Below are 15,159 nucleotides of genomic sequence, written 5' to 3' on the forward strand. Positions count from 1 at the left end.
TATACAAGTTTATGTTACTTGATTTTAAGGCTTTTCATGTAGAATTTTAAATAACTAATAATTATAATTTATATTAAATTTTTCACATATGCAAAACATATTTCCACATAATCTCATGTAATATATTATGCAAAAATGATCGAAAATTTTATATTTTGTATATTCGGCTTGGAATTGCAATAGATTAATGTAGAAGTTTTTAGTTTTGAGGATTTCAATTTGTTATTTCATTTTTCTAAATTTATATGTATTAAATTGTACCGACTGCCTACTTAAATATAATTAAAAGAAGTAAGATTGAATATGATGAAACTGAATATAATCATACAAAAATCATTGAAATAAATAAATATGATCTATTAGTTGAAAAAACAGATATAACAAGAATAAAAATGAACATGATGAAAAAAATTCATTCTTATTAGAATCAATGACGTATAATCATTGAAAAATTATTTAAACGTTTACACAACCAATTGATAAAAATATATTTAACTCACAAATTTTGTATGATTTTCTTTGTTTTATATTTAAATATTATTTTGGTTTCAAATTTAAAGTTGTTATTAATCTCAAAGCAAATATTTGATTTATTAATTTGTTTTTAAAATTATTATAACAAAATAAAAATTTGTATCGGTTAAACAAGAGAAGAAAAAAGATTAAATTTTAAAATTTATTATTGTTTTTAAAAAATACATATATAATTGGAAGAAAAGTAAAAATGATGAAAAAAATTATCTTCATGATTTAAAGAAGTGAATGTATAATATTTTATCATCATGTCAATATTATGTTTAATTAGTACTATTTGGCTAATTTATAAAAAAATTTAGTTGATTTGGGTATATTAACTTATAAGTGTTTGACCAAATAATACGTTTTTGAAATATGACATATTGTATATAGATTTAAAACAAAACCGTTAAAACCTCAAAATTTACATAAAATTATTATATTAATATTATAATATTTTAATATATTATTAAATCACTAATATATAAAATTTATATCTTAATAAATATAATTGATTGTATATTATTTTTATTAACAAAATATCCACGCATAACATGAACGCAAAATCTAGTATAATATATAAAAGCAGCTGTTTGGTGCTCTTTGGATGTCTACATCAGCTTCTTAACAATTTTTCAAAAAGTTGCCACGTGGCATAAGCAAGTCGCGGTTTGTAGAATCAAATCAATTCATCTTCCAAGCCTCAATTTCTTTCGGCAATGTAACTCTCTAATTACTGATTATCGGTCTCTCTTAAAAGTTCAATCGACAAAACCTACGGCGGATACACTGTCACAACACTTTGGTTTATTTTTGTTGTACGTGAACGTCGTAAAGTCAGTAATGAATGACAGAACTGGAGCGTCCATGGGACAGAGACTGCTGTTTTGTCTTGGAAGAGTTTTGCTGAAAAGAAACAAGGGCATCCATAACTTCCACCAAGGTTAGGGTCTCCGCTTGATTTACTTTTGTTTTAATTAACCAGTATGTGAGTTTTCCTAGATTGTATACTAATTTTTTTTTGCTTTGTTATTTTTTCCCTGTTATAGGTTGGCAGAAACGGCCAGCTACACCTTGCTCCTTACTCAGGATTTGTTTGTAGTCAAAACATCACAGTTGCTCTCTTCATATTTCCAACTGGCCTCTTGGTTGCATTCATCTTCCCTTCAAGTAGTTTCTTCCTATCTCGTGATTCTCCCATGTGTTATACTAAGCGTTTCAGAATCTGAAATCTCCTTATATGTAGAGACAACAGCATAATTAGGATCAGAGTTCTCAAACAAGATGATTTCATGTAACTGTACGTTTCTGCTTTTCAATCTCATGATTCTCCCATGTGCTACGATAAAGGTTTTTTGAGTCTTGATTCTCTTCATATATAAGAAAGTCATAAGCAGAGTATAAATTTAGGTTCAGATTTCTTACACTTATTTAACATCGCTCCCACCATGTTTTCTGTTTCTTTTTCAAATGCTATTGCCTATTGGTATTGAATTAGCCTTTTATCGCTAGAACTGAGTATTAGTTGTTTCTGGGAAACTTTGTCTCTGAGATATTAGGATAAAATATGATGTCATGATCTTTTATCTGAATCCTGCAGGAAGTGTAATGACCTACTATTGCTATTTCCGATGCAAGTGGTGTAGAGTAATGATGCAGTGGTAGAAGAAGAAAACAAGGTGTGATGATTATTTGGGCTTCTCGACTAGAGTGCTTTGAGTAATGCTTGCTTTTAGGCTGCAAGGTCTTTTTTATAGGTTTATTCACCTAATTCTTATTTACGATTGCAGAGCTCAGGCCTTGATATTGTCCACATGAACAACCGAATACAAGCTATTGGATTAGACACCAATATTCAAGCAAATGCATGCATCAGTGGGAAAAGCGTTGGAGAAGGCATCAGGAAGCTGGAGCATGTGTCCATGTTATGTCCGGGACACTTGTTTGTGTCTGTGACATGATAAAGAGGACAAGTCTACGTACCAGTGCTATTAAACTTCTGATTCTTGTGAATCTGATGAAATGTTGAGAAGAGTATTCAAGGACCAAATCTGTGATGTTTACAGATATCTTCCACCTTATCTACAGGTCCAGTTTCACTGCTCAAATATAGTTTGGTGGGTAGAGTACGCAAACAAAAACAAAAATTAAGAAGTAAGTGGCATTGTACATATGTTTTTTCCCGTATGCGCACATGTAATTTACTAAATTTTTTATGGGCTGCTTATAATCTCCAGACGAAGTTACAATACAAAATAGTTGAAAAAATAATATTTTAGACGATGAAAAAAACAAATTTATGTATGCATATGTATCGGCAAAAGAGTTTAGAAGATGATGGGAGTAAAACCGGGCAACACGTGTTTAAAGTTTAAACCTCTTTTGCTCATTCAAAAAGAATACCATATCGTTGTTTAATAGGTTTGTTGCTAATCCATCGTTAACATAAGTTACATAACAGATGACGTTTATCCAATATTAAATTCTTATTGGTCTCTTTAGATAACCAACCAAGAAAAGGAGAAATATATCTTAAAAACAAAATATTACCGGACATCAATTCAAAATATCTTATGATCACGATATATTCGTATTCAAGCAATGAATGTAGATGCATAAAGATCTAAATAGTGACTGACAAAAACACTTCAATATTGACTTAATTCAACAGCTCATGTATCAGATCATGAACCAAAGGTTGATCCATAAAATCGGTAAGCTTTTTATGTCTATGGAGCAAGTCCACTCTACAAGTTAGTTTTGGGTACTACGTACTCGCTTTTGTCCACATTTTATAATATTCTAACTAGGTCTTTCATCCGTCCTACACGCGGATACGTGTTTATTAATTTTTAACTTTAATAGAAACTATTTGAAATTTGTTAAAGTACAATGTTAAAAGAATTATATACTTTTTTTTTACTTTACTATTTAGTTTATGAAAGAAATTCTCATAATAATTAAGATATAGTTTTTTAATTAATTATTATTAAAACATATTTAAAAGTTTTGTGTCAACATTCATATTTGTATAGAGATTGTAATTTGTTTAATCGGGTAATCTGCTTTGTTATTTTCAATCACTGCAGCTACATATTTTGTTTATAAATGATATTTTGTTGTGAAAACTTAGAAACTTTATTAATCACTGGAATGTATATATAGAGTACATAGGGAATCTAGGTTAAGTACAATGCCCTGATGAGCCTAATGGGCCGGTATAAGAGTCCATATATGATATGTGTTATAGCACTCCCCCTTGGACGAGTGAACCGGGTCAGCTACTCAATCGGGATCTCGATAATGCGCTGGGGAATATTGCCTCATTAAAACCTTACCAGGAAAAACCCAGTGGGACAAAACCATGGTGAAGGAAAAAGAGTACAACACGCATTACCCCCCCTGATTGTAGCATCACTGCAGATCTCTAAGTCTATACATTCCTATCTGTTTGACGAGCTTCCGGTGTGTTGAAGTAGGCAATGATTTGGTGAAGAGGTCAGCTGAATTCTCACTGGATCGGACCTGCTGAACGCTGAGAGTGCCGTCCTTCTGCCAGTCTGAGGTTGAGAAGAACTTCGGTAGAATGTGCTTCGTCCGATCTCCTTTGATATATCCTTCCTTGAGCTGAGCTATGCATGCCGCGTTGTCTTCATACATCACCGTGGGCTGTGTGTCTTCGTCCATACCACAATCTCTGCGGATGTGCTGAGTCATGGAGCGCAGCCAGACGCATTCCCTACTAGCCTCATGAATGGCTAGGATTTCAGCATGGTTTGATGAAGTGGCAGTGAGTGTCTGCTTCATTGATCTCCAAGAGATGGCTGTTCCTCCATGCGTAAAAACGTAGCCAGTTTGAGACTTGGCAGTGTGCGGATCTGATAGATATCCTGCATCGGCGAAGCCGACTAACCCATCTTTATTTTGGTTAGTATAGAAGAGTCCTAAGTCTTGAGTACCTCGAAGGTATCTTAGGAGATGTTTTATACCGTTCCAGTGCCTCTGAGTTGGAGATGAACTATATCGAGCGAGGAGGTTCACGGCGAAACATATGTCTGGTCTAGTGTGATTAGCCAGGTACATTAACGCTCCTACAGCACTGAGGTATGGCTTTTCAGGACCAAGGATTTCTTCATCATCCTTTTTGGGACCAAGAGGGTCATCACTTAAGCTTCTAACTACCATTGGGCTGGTCAATGGGTGAGCTTGGTCCATATTAAATCGCTTGAGTACCTTTTCGATATAAGCCGATTGATGCACAAGGATTCCTCCTTTGATGTACTCAAGTTGTAATCCCAAACAGTACTTTGTTTTGCCTAGGTCTTTCATTTCGAATTTTGCTTTTAAGCAGTCGACTGTTTGGGAGATCTCACCAGATGTTCCGAGGATGTTTAGATCATCCACGTATACTGCTATGATTACAAATCCTTTGTTTGAGTACTTCTTGATGAAGATGCATGGACTGATGGGGTCATTTTTGTAGCCTTCTTTGATGAGGTAATCGCTGAGGCGGTTGTACCACATACGCCCACTTTGTTTCAGTCCATACAAGGATTTGTTCAGCCTGATGCAGTATTGATCTCGAGATGCATTTTTGTCTTTTAGTTCAATGCCATCTGGGAGTCTCATATATATTTCGTTGTCCAGGGGCCCATAGAGATATGCGGTTACAACATCCATTAACCGCAGATCAAGATTTTCTCTTATGGCCAGACTTATGAGGAATCGGAATGTTGTTGCATCCACCACTGGAGAATAAGTCTCCTCATAATCGATTCCGGGTCTCTGTGAGAATCCTTGTGCTACAAGCCGTGCTTTGTATCGAACGACTTCACCGAGTTCGTTCCTTTTGCGCACAAAGACCCATTTGTGGCCCACTGGCTTGATGTGTGATGGGGTCCGGATGATCGGACCGAACACGTTTCTGAGTTTGAGACTCTTTAACTCCACGTTTATGGCTTCTTTCCATTTTAGCCAATCTGTTCGATGTGTACACTGTGTTATTGACGTGGGTTCTAGATCCTCTTGCGTGAGCGCAACATCAAGTGCTACTTTGTATGCAAAGAGTGCATTTAAGTCGACTTCTTTTCGATTCCATTGTATTCCGGACATATTGTAATTGATGGAGATCTCATTGTTATCTTCTGAACCTGGAGATTCGGCGTCCCGAACTTCCATTGAGGGTTCATTAGATTGAGTCTCAGCCACGGCTATGTCTGATATTGCAGGAATCCTGGTTTCGGTTATTGCACCTTTCTTTGATTTCCGGGGATTCTTATCTTTGGAACCGAGAGGTCTGCCCCGTTTGAGACGTGGTGCAGACTCTGTAGCAACTTGGGTCTGTCCCGTTGGGACAGCTATTCGTACTGGTGCATTACAAGCTGGGATGTACGATTTGGTTACTTTGGTCGGGTCAGCAAAGGAATCTGGCAATTGATTAGCTAGCTTTTGATAATGAATAATCTTTTAGATCTCTGAATCACATTCTAGAGTCCGAGGATCTTGCCAATTTAATGATGTTTGATTCCATGAAAGATCTTTGACCAGCTTGTTTGTCTCACCACCTAAAGAGGGATATACCGATTCATCGAATTGGCAATCCGCATATCTGGCCTTGAAGAGATCTCCAGTGGTTGGCTCGAGATATCTTATGATGGTGGGAGAGTCAAAACCAACATATATTCCCATCCTTCTTTGAGGTCCCATTTTGGTTCGATGTGGTGGAGCAATGGGTACATATACTGAACACCCAAATGTTTTGAGATGGGAGATGTCTGGCTCATGACCCGAGAGTAGTTGGGATGGGGAATATTTGTGTTCACTAGATGGCCGGATGCGTATGAGTTCAGCAGCATGTAATACTGCATGTCCCCATGCTGAGGCCGGGAGCTTTGATCTCATGAGTAATGGTCGGGCTATCCATTGAATGCGTTTAATGAATGATTCAGCCAATCCATTTTGAGTATGGACATGTGCTACAGGATGTTCCACGGTTACCCCCATGGCCATACAGTAGTCATTAAACGCTTGTGAGGTAAATTCACCAGCATTGTCAAGGCGGATAGTCTTTAGTGGGAAGTCAGGGAAATGGGCCCGCAATTTTATGATTTGGGCCAAGAACCTAGCGAAGGCTTGGTTCCGAGAGGACAAGAGACAAACATATGACCAACGGGTCGATGCGTCTATACGGACCATGAAGTACCGGAATGGTCCGGAAGATGGATGTATAGGTCCACAGATATCGCCCTGGATTCTTTCTAGGAAATGAAGTGTTTGTTTAGAGATTTTAACTGGTGAAGGCCGAGTGATCAATTTGCCTTGAGAACAAGCTGTGCACATGAGGTGTTGAGGATAAGCTCGGTTTTCTTTGAGGGTATGCCCTTGAGAGTTTTGAATTAGTTTACGCATCATATTTGCACCGGGATGACCGAGCCAGTCGTGCCAAATAGTATAATCAGTAAACCGGGCTTTGAGAGTGGTATTAGCTTCAATCATACTGACTTTAGCATGGTAAAGTCCAGTAGAGAGCGCGGGTATGATTTCGAGGATTTGTTTATGGCCGTCTACGGTTTTAGTGACTAGGAGGGATTCTTTGTTCCCTTGACCTTGGGTTTCTATGTGGAAACCATTCTGTCTTATATCCTTGAAGCTCAGAAGATTTCTCTTCGAACTAGGAGAATATAGAGCATCTGGTATTTCAAGTTGTGTGCCATTTGATAGCAACACATAGGCATGGCCATATCCTTCGATAAGGTTTGAGGAACCCGCGATGGTGCTAATATTTGCGGTTTGATAGGTTAGGTTTATGAAGTAACTTTTGTTTCTTAAGATAGTGTGGCTGGATCCACTATCTACGACTATGGTTTCCATTTGCTGGTGTGCTTTATTATGAATAGAAGATAGAATTCAGTATTGAGGAATTCAGAAAATGTGATAAATCATAAAGTAAAGCAGTGTCTGAGAATAAAGGCAAATGGAAAAAAAAAATGAAACAAATCCCAAAATGAAAAAAATAAAGAACAAAATCAAATTGTATCAGAGTTTCAGATGATTGAATTAATCGAGGAGATCAGCTGTTTCATAGTCCATGGGGTCGGTCTGCTCGTTTGTGGTGTTCTCATCATCAAGGAGGTCGTCACCTTCCAGGTTAGCAGCATCGACTGGCTGAGTCATGTTGGCTTCAGCAGGAGCTTTTCCGTACTTCTGGTATAGATCGCAGTGGATCTTGGGGGTGCGACATTGCTTTGTTGGGTGGTTGAACATCCCACATCTGGTACAAGCAGAGTGATCGGGGTTGGTGTGGCGGGTCGGCTTGGTGATGCCTCGACCACGACCAGGACCATAACTAAGGTTAGGTCGGTTGCCACGACCATGTCCGCGTCCACGTCTTCCACGTCCATGTCCTCGGCCATTACCACGTCCATTACCACGTCCACGGCGGTGATCTGAGGATCTATCGGGTTGAACATGGTAGGACTCTTGACGAGAAGCTGGGACAGGAGCCGATCCCGGGGGCCTCATAGCGCTGTTCCTCATAAGCAGCTGGTTATTCTTCTCAGCGAGGAGAAGACAGGACAACAAGTCTTCGTACAATGTGTGTTTCATTGCACGGTATTGTTGTTGGAGCACAACATTCTCTGTGCTGAATGTGGATAATGTTTTCTCGAGGAGATCATTATCTGTCACATCCTCGCCACAGAGTTTCCGGATGGCAACAATACGAAAGAGTTCGTTGTTGTAATCATTTACGGATTTGTAGTCCTGGAACCGAAGGTTCTTCCAGTCGAAATCTGCCTGAGGCAACTGGACCATTTTCTGATGGTCATATCGCTTTTTCAGCGCTTGCCACAATTCAAGTGGATTCTCAAGAGTGAGATATTGCTGCTTAAGGCTCGGGGCCAGATGATGGCGTATATGACATATCGCCTGAGACTGTCCCTTACGGGATGCGGTGTTACCGTCAGTAATACACGCATCGAGTTCTTTCGATGCAAGGAACAAGCGCATGTCTAGGGCCCACTCGAGGTAGTTATCCCCGGAGACGTGAAGGGCCTCGAATTCACATTTCTGAATGTTTGACATCTGAAACATGAGATTGATTTTGTTAGGGATTGTTTTGAGAAAATTTTGAATGCTGATGATGAAACTTTCTATTTTGAGAATATTTCTATTTTAGGAAAGTTTCTAAATTTGGAAAGTTTCTAATTTGGGTAATTTTCTAAATGAGGAAAATTTCTATGTCGGGAAAATTTCTATATGAGGAAAGTTTTTTTTTTTTTTATATGAGGAAACTTTCTATTAGAGGGAACTTTCTCGGAAATAGTAAATTTTAAAGGGTATGGTTTTAGTTACACCGAACATGATGTCGGTTTAATAGCTGTGATTTAATCGGTTAAAGCCGAATATAATTTCGGTTAATGAGAACCAGGTTTAACCGGTTTTAGGCGGTTTAGGAGGAACCCTAGGGGAGCCGAATATGATTAGGGTTTTATCTAGGGTTTTAACGGGTTTAGGGTTTTGTAGATTAGGGTTTTATAAAACGAGTTTAAAACCTTTGAACATGCATAAACTTGTAATTTAAACAATCAATCAACAAGTTATCAATCAATCATCAGAGTATCAAACACTTTCAATCAATTAGAGATCGATTTTTTTTTTTTATAGGGTTTTGAAGTGTTTAAACAACAGGTTCTATGGCTCTCAGTTTTAGAAGATACATTTTCCACCTTTGGATTTCTAACAGGCTAATGAAACTGGGAGCTAATAGACCTCAGTTAGCCGCTACAAATTCCAAGGATTGATCACCAAAACTGGAGAAGCTGCTGGTTGAAGAAGGAAAAACTCGGATCTGGTTTTTTTTTTTTTTTTTTTTTTTTCGGTTGATCGTCGTGTACTGTAAGTGTGCGTGAGGGCGCGTCCGACGTTGGATCGACAAACGGTTTTCACCAGTAGATTCGTCTCGTCGAGGGCTTCGATTTGATATGTAGATCGTCTTCTGGTTCCTCACGGTTTGGAAGATATGCGTCTTTTAAGTTTCGACTTGCTTTTAGGGTTTTGGTGGTGGCCGGATTTATTAGGGTTTTTCGCTCAGAGAGTCTTATCGTGCTGATAACGTGTTGTGAAAACTTAGAAACTTTATTAATCACTGGAATGTATATATAGAGTACATAGGGAATCTAGGTTAAGTACAATGCCCTGATGGGCCTAATGGGCCGATATAAGAGTCCATATATGATATGTGTTATAACATATTTGAAGTTCTTGTAATTCTTTTTTCCATTTTTTCAAATTTTATGAATTTCTACAATGCCCATCACTTTTGTTCTATTTTAAATTATTTGTTTTTGTTATTTTAAATCTTTGTTTCTATTTTTTCTATTTTTTAACAAAATAAAATAACATGTGTGTAATTCAAATAGGATTGGACTATTTGTCAATTGTAATTTCTGTAGAATAGTTAAGCTTATAAGATGTGTGAGTGGAGTGGTAAACGTGCTTACTCTTTTAGTTGTAGGTGAATATCTATTTTGGATTTAGTGATACTATTGCCTACGTCATAAGATTTACCAGTCAATTCTGGGTAGCTGAAGTTCTAGTTGTTGATAAATACCACTTTTCCAAGAGCGTCTACACAAACGAAGTGTAGTGTTAGAACATGATGAAATTTCAAAATATATGTATACATGGAGAGAAGAGATTAGTTTACCATATAGGTCTACATTCATGTCGACTGCTTCTTTAAATGCTCGAAGGATCGAATCCTAAAATTTTGCTTTCTAATAGTATGATCAGCTTGAGTGTCCTTAACCATTGTTGTTTGTTGAGTGAATTGGATTTGAAATTTGTGAGAAGTTACTTTGTAGCTGGTCTTGTTTTCAAGGACAACAAAAGTTTTGATCCTGTAAACTACATTGGGCTGTAGTTCTTCATCATAGTAACCTATACGGTTAGCTGATATGAATGCATAGATGATGGTTGACTGCAAGACAAATAAAAAATTATTAATATTGTCTTATAGCTTTTGAGTACATTATGAATTGTTAAATTTTGTAATTACCTTTTGATCTATGAGAAGTATTTCGAGTCCCATAAGTAAACCGCATTTTTTAGTGTTTCTTGTCTCCAGAAGTGTAAGATTCTAACAAGCAATTCTTTTTTGTTAAAACCTCTTTGAAGCTCGTTGAAACTTAAGGAAGAATTAGCCATTATTTTATCAATAACTCTATGTCTCTCTATCTCTCTTGTTTATTTGTGAACGTATTGGAATTGTAAACACTTATTTATATAATCGATAGCAATCCTATATATGACTAATAAAATTAGATTTTATAGCTACATTCGTTTTCTATTAATATACTAATAGGATTAGCTTTTCTCGTTAACTTCCTTTTCCTTTTCTATGTTTTTTTAATTTTATTTTCTTTTTTTATTAATGGGACTTTTTCAAATTCTATTAAAAATAAAATTAACTACTATTGAAATTAATATTAAAATACGATGTAGCTATAATATATAAAAAGTTAAAAAATCCTTTGACATGTTTTTTTTTAATTAAACTTTTGTCAGATATATAGTTAATAGATTTTTTTATTAATTAAACTTTTTCAAATATATACTAAATAGATTTTTATATTAATTAAACTTTTTTTTAGATATATACTAAATATATTTTTTATATTATCAATACAATATTAAAATTTAAAAATTTACTTAATTTTAAATGGTGATATAAACCAATATAATTGCTCTTTTTAAGCCTATGTGAACACCTTAAAAGCATTTAGCTTCAACTTTTATCTATTATATTAAAACAGAAGCATATTTAGTACTTGCTTCCAAACACTCTTAATTTTTTTTAATGTTTAAAAATATTTTTAATAATTATTTATATTTAATTTCGAAAATTAGTTATTAATTTAAATATTTTTAGAGTTCCTTAAATATAGGTAATTGAGATTTGATTTGATTTGATTAAAAATAATAAATCAGATATTAATTTAGATTTGATTTAAAGATTCTAATTTAAATAATTTCTATACTATTAAACATTTTTATCAAAAATATCTAGAATTTTTGAAAAAAAAATAATTCACATGTGAAAAATAATGGTCATATTTGAAATATAAAATATTTATAATGATGTAAATGATATGATATTTATGTTGCTTATATAATATATTTACGATTATGATTTATTTACAAATTAATAATAAAATAATAGGTAAAATTCAAATATAGAATTTAAATATTAAAAATATATTTTTTAAAATTCATAGAACTAAAAATATATATAAAAACCAAGTTAAAAATATTTTGGTAACTAAAATCACTAATTTTGAATTATACATGTATATCGAAAATATATTTTTCATTTCAAATAAAAACATAAAAACTTAAAAATTATTGCATACACTATAATGTGGTTTGAAAAGCCAGTTGTAAACTCTCTTCATTGATTAAATTTTAGAAAACTATAATGCTAAATAATACTGTTAATACATCTTAAATTTTTAACAAATATTTATATTATACGGTAATATAAACGGAAAAGTTAGAATTATGTTTTTATAATAGTTCATTTTGAATTAATATTAGCGGACGGAAAATTATATTTTTATAATCATAATTAATTTTAATACTATAAAAATATATCTAAACACAAAAATCAATATTTTCACTTATTAAAATATATATTTATAAAAATAATTATATCTAAACTCAAAACTACAAATTATATTACAAAATTCGTTAAACAATAAAAAATATTTCCGTGCATCTGCACGGGGTTAGAATCTAGTTAGTTTTAAGATGTATGCAAAAAGTTATAATAAGAACATTTTCTAAGAAAAAAAGTTGACAAAAAAATACAAATAATTTTCGTTGGATTTCCGACAAAATCCAGTTTTGGTCGAGTTCAATCTGATAATCCGAAACCCATGAATATTTCCAACCGATTTTCTATGCGTTTCTCCAAAATCACCTGTCTTTTTAGTGGTTATTGACTTGTTGTAGAGAGAGAACAAATAATCACACAAGCTTCTAGTGGATTTGCATGGATCAAATAATTTTCTTTCAAATCGTTAGATATTTTCTTTCAAATCGATCAAGTATCTCGAGTGATCATCTGTATCCTAGTGAATTTGAGCGGCATTGAGGGCTAAATCCTTACACAAAGCAACATACGCTTTGAGTAAAAAATTTCGTGGGAATATATATATATATATATATATATATATATATATCTTAACAATATTAGACATACCAGTGTTTGTCTAAGCAATACAGCATAAATGCATCATACAAAATTATATAATGATAAGCAATCCAACATAAATACATAATACAAATTTAATAATGATAAGCAATACAAAGTCTGGAACAAAATATTAGTCTATAAATTTTGAAAACTATTTTATGTGGACAACGCTTTTTACAATAAAAGCAATTAGGTCGAGTCATATGTTGATTGTTGGACAGAAAAGTTACCTTTCTATCATTGTAGACCCACGACAAACCGGGCTTCATGTATAAGTCATTCCCTAGCAAACATTCAACGTGTAGGGTGACACAACAATACTCATCACACGTATAATATCGTTCTCCAGGATTTATGTTTTTCTCGCAAACTTCACACCAATACGTCATGAAATTTGTCTCGTTCCCATAAGAAAGAGTGAGCATATGTGATACACGTTATACAACCATCAACAAAACAGAAAAGCTAATTAAGTTTATGTGTTTCCTTTTTGCAATAGGATTATGTTTTGGTGTTTTCCTTTTATTGGTTTTAAGCTTTAGGATGTTTTTAATTTAGGAGAATTGGTTTGTAGCGTGGACTATATATAGGTCCCTTATATTCAATAAGAAGACAACTTCTAACAATTAACCTAATTCTCTAAGAGAGACTTGGGTTAAGAGGAAGATTAGCTAAATCTTTTCTAATTCTCACGTTAAAACTACGGCTCCAGTTACAAGATCGAAGTCAAAGTTGCAGGCTCATATCAACTTGGTATCAGAGCCGAACGATTCGATGGGAGACATTGATTCCGTTGCTGTGCAACTCGCAAAAATAATGGAAGCAATTCTGGAGATGAAATCAGCGATGAGTCCAATGCAAACTACGTTGGGGGCTCTTGAGGAGAAGACGACGACTCAACAAATAGCGTTGGAAGCAACGGTTGCAGCTCAGAAAGAGATGAGCGAGCAGACGCAAAAGGCAATCGCACAACTTCGAGAAGAGCAGTTGGCGATTCGCAACGACCAAACCGCCTTGCTGGAACAACTTTCACAGGAATCAACAACACAAGTCCAGAAACCTGAGGAACTCTCTGCGTCTGGAAAACAGAGTGGATCTACTTGTGTTCAAGGAATAGTGAAGGCGAACAAAGTCAGTTCTGAGGTTGAGGGTGATGATTTCACACCAGCAAAAAAGGGCAAGAACATACCTGACGGTAATGGTGGATTTCAGAAACAAATTACATCAGGAGGACCATGGCCAATACGTTCGATTGGCAGAGAAAGAGGAAACCGTCGTACAGACGCGGGAGGTGACTGGAACGTGCGAGCAATAGGAGCTCCACTTCACAAAGCTTATCCTACCTACACAGCTGGTGATTTTCGTTTGCAAGAAGAAGCTCCAGGTGACTACTCAGGGGGATCCGATGGGTGTGTAATACCACCATCAAAGATGGAATTTCCTCCATACGATGGTACTATAAACGCAGTCGAGTGGTTACAGAAGTGTGAAGACTATTTCATCGATCAAAGAGTGTTTAATGATGATGCCAAGGTACGAAAAGCAACCTTGTTCTCACAGGACAAGCGTATCATTGGTACACCAATCTCCGGCGTTTGGTTACGCACAAACTAGGGTGGGCTGAATTCAAAAAAAAATCTGTAAAACCCATTTTGGACGAGCAGATTCTGTAAACCCTGTTGGAGAGTTATGTAATTTGAGGCACACTGGGACAGTTGACGAATACTGCAATCAATTTGAGGAGTGTCTTGGTCGGCAAACACGTCTCTGGAGATCAACAACTGTGGCAGTTTTGTGCAGGTTTGACAGATGGTTTGCGCAAAGAGGTGGAATATCTTCGTCCTGAGACAATTTTTGAAGCAATGGAGTATGCTCGAGATAATGAATACAAGATCGAAAGAGACAAACGCGTACGCGCGTTTGGAGGACATATGGCTCCATTAGCTAGACACTTAATCCAAAAAACTTGGCCAAAAATGTCAGAGACCAACGGACTGGACAAGGAAGCTTGATTGCCTCTAGAAGAGGAAGCTAAAAATACTCCACAAAAGCAGTATTCGAAGAAGTTAACAAGGGCAGAAATGGCAGAGAGACAAGCAAAAGGAATTTCTTTCAATTGCGATGAGCTCTTCACGCGAGATCATGTTTGTACTCCGGTTCTCTTTCATATAATGCCAGTCATGGATGGAGATGATCAAGAGGACGAACCATTTGAAGAAGAGGACTTTGTGGGAGAACGCCGAAACTGCTAGAGGCTGAATTGGAGCTTGAGGACAAGCTCCTAGTCGAGAAGGGGAGTAATGATACACGTTATACAACCATCAACAAAATAGAAAAGCTAATTAAGTTTAGGGGTTTTTGCTAAAAATAACCCAAAACTTGATTTT

General features: G+C 35.6%; 1 pseudogene; it reads right to left on the reverse strand.

The window, feature by feature from the left end:
- The window catches only part of LOC112082923, a 35,213-nt pseudogene that overhangs the window by 8,039 nt on the left and 12,015 nt on the right, over positions 1-15,159 (reverse strand).

This window comes from Eutrema salsugineum, unplaced genomic scaffold, assembly GCF_000478725.1.
Source record: "Eutrema salsugineum unplaced genomic scaffold, Eutsalg1_0 scaffold_7, whole genome shotgun sequence".
Lineage (NCBI taxonomy): Eukaryota > Viridiplantae > Streptophyta > Magnoliopsida > Brassicales > Brassicaceae > Eutrema > Eutrema salsugineum.